Source organism: Armigeres subalbatus, chromosome 1 (assembly GCF_024139115.2).
Source record: "Armigeres subalbatus isolate Guangzhou_Male chromosome 1, GZ_Asu_2, whole genome shotgun sequence".
NCBI classification, from domain to species: domain Eukaryota; kingdom Metazoa; phylum Arthropoda; class Insecta; order Diptera; family Culicidae; genus Armigeres; species Armigeres subalbatus.
The window spans coordinates 272,867,109-272,869,450 of record NC_085139.1 but is presented as its reverse complement, the minus strand read 5'-3'; the positions used below and the strand labels follow the sequence as shown (position 1 = coordinate 272,869,450).

General features: G+C 43.1%; 1 long non-coding RNA gene across 1 annotated transcript; it reads right to left on the bottom strand.

Moving 5' to 3' along the window:
* Positions 1 to 232: 232 nt before the first annotated feature.
* Positions 233 to 2,111, bottom strand: LOC134214338 (uncharacterized). The gene is made up of 4 exons (XR_009979745.1): positions 1,795 to 2,111; positions 1,614 to 1,728; positions 1,364 to 1,488; positions 233 to 1,300 (listed from the first exon to the last, which is right to left on the bottom strand). It is a non-coding gene; the product is annotated as an uncharacterized LOC134214338 (long non-coding RNA).
* Between the last annotated feature and the right edge of the window lie 231 nt (positions 2,112 to 2,342).

The window sequence follows — 2,342 nt, the reverse complement described above, 5'->3', positions numbered from 1 at the left end:
CTTGGTATGGATTCCAGACAGCAGAAGCAAATTCGAGATGAGAGCGTACCAATGAGCAGTATAAGGCTTTGTAGCATAAAGGATCGCGGAATTCATTTGAGATTTTAGAAATAAAACCAAGCTGGCGATTCGCTTTGTCGATCGTAGTTGAAAATGACGTCTGAAAGTTAGCCTGTCATCCAATGTAGATCATATTACGCTCACACCAACATTTGAATAAATCCAAGAACTTCTGCAATTCTTGGCCGTCAGATTTCGAATAACGAGGTATAATTTGAGATCGTCTGCAAACATCAACGGCAGGCCTCCACGCTGCGAGATAAAAGTTACGTCATTCACGAAGAGCCAAAACAACAATGGACAGCGTGCTTCCTTGGGGGACTCCGGAGCCGTTCGAAAAACAGTGGGATGAGTGATCTCCAATGATGATGGTCACTTGACGTTGCACTAAATATGATCGAAGCCAGTTGCAGAATGTTGTAGAGCATCCCAAGTTTTGCAATCAGTATGTCGTGAGCCCTCCTTGGCCGTGCGGTAAGACGCGCGGCTACAAAGCAAGACCATGCTGAGGGTGGCTGGGTTCGATTCCCGGTGCCGGTCTACACGGTAACAGCAAAATACTCAATAATGCGCATTTCGGTGACCAACTGGGACTACCCAATAAATGGGTAAACCTCTTCTACTCATAAATGCGCATCATAGCTATATGTCAAAAATTGCGTACTTTTAATCCCTCCAAGAAATACGCTCATGAGTGAAAATAACGCATTTTCAGTAAACAAAAATGTGGGTGGGTTTTTTGGTTCATATTGGAAGGAAAATTTCTTTAAGGCCAACAGTTTTAGTCGTAGAAGGGAACAAAACAAAAGCAAACAAGTTTACATTGTAATCTTTATTAAAAACTTATTTCTCATATCGAAAACTTGAACAATAAACAGTTTTTAAACATGTTATTCACGAGGTCATTTAATCAGAGTTGGCATTCATGAACTCCATCAGTTTCGCACACAACTCATTGACGTGACGTCGGCAGCTGTTTTGCTTAACTCGGTAACTGATAATTTCTATAAGTTCTACGAGCTTAACCAAAGAGGCCGGCGCTTTATGGTTAAAAACACAAAAAAACTTAATGAATGTATCAATTGCTTGCACAGCATCTGCACCAAGCAAGAACACTTGTTCCTCTGCATATCATGTATGATTCGTCTTGGTTGATTAGATGCGGTGGTACTTTCTGGTCGTTCTCAAAGTCGTAGGCTACATATCTTGCTAGCTGCTCAGCCAAAGCTGAAGGCGATTCCTGTGTGAAATAAAGAATGTTTGTAATTCTATATATATAAGATAAAGTAATATGATTTCTGACCGAAATGAAACGAATCAATGGAGATGCAAGTTCTTCTTCGGGTTCTACTTCAATGACAGGACATAACTTTTTAACACCTTTTCTAGTCAATCGCCCCATAATACGCAAGCATCCACGAATGTGATCTGCGAATGAATTCATAAGGTTAATAGCTTGGCTTGCACTTAACAAATCTAAATCATATTAACATGAAATTACGCTATAAAACAAGTAATTCCAAATATACTGTTTTGTTTTTTATCCTGCTTACCATCATGAACCATTGCATACGTATCCTTTTCAAGTATCAGACCCAACGAAAATAACTTTCTTAGATCAGCTTCCTTATAGTAACTCGGATTCATACGTTCATATGCTTGGCGAATCTAAATTTAAAAAGTGAAATGATATTTTTACGCATATTATATACAATATTCTACTAATCTACGTACCATGGCTCCATTATATGATTTATAATGAGGTAACACTTGAAGTATAGAAGATACTCCTTTTTTGCTGCCGAGCCTCTTGAAAGGAGGCTGCCGAGCCTCTTGAAAGGAGGCTGCCGAGCCTCTTGAAAGGAGGCTGCCGAGCCTCTTAAAAGGAGGCTTCCGAGCCTCTTAAAAGGAGGCTGCCGAGCCTCTTGAAAGGAGGCTGCCGAGCCTCTTGAAAGGAGGCTGCCGAGCCTCTTGAAAGGAGGCTGCCGAGCCTCTTGAAAGGCGGCTGCCGAGCCTCTTGAAAGGAGGCTGCCGAGCCTCTTGAAAGGAGGCTGCCGAGCCTCTTGAAAGGAGGCTGCCGAGCCTCTTGAAAGGAGGCTGCCGAGCCTTTGGAAAGGAGGCAGCCGAGCCTCTTGAAAGGAGGCTGCCGAGCCTCTTGAAAGGAGGCTGCCGAGCCTCTTGAAAGTAGGCTGCCGAGCCTCTTGAAAGGAGGCTGCCGAGCCTTTTGAAAGGAGGCAGCCGAGCCTTTTGAAAAGAGGCAGCCGAGCCTCTTGAAAGGAGGC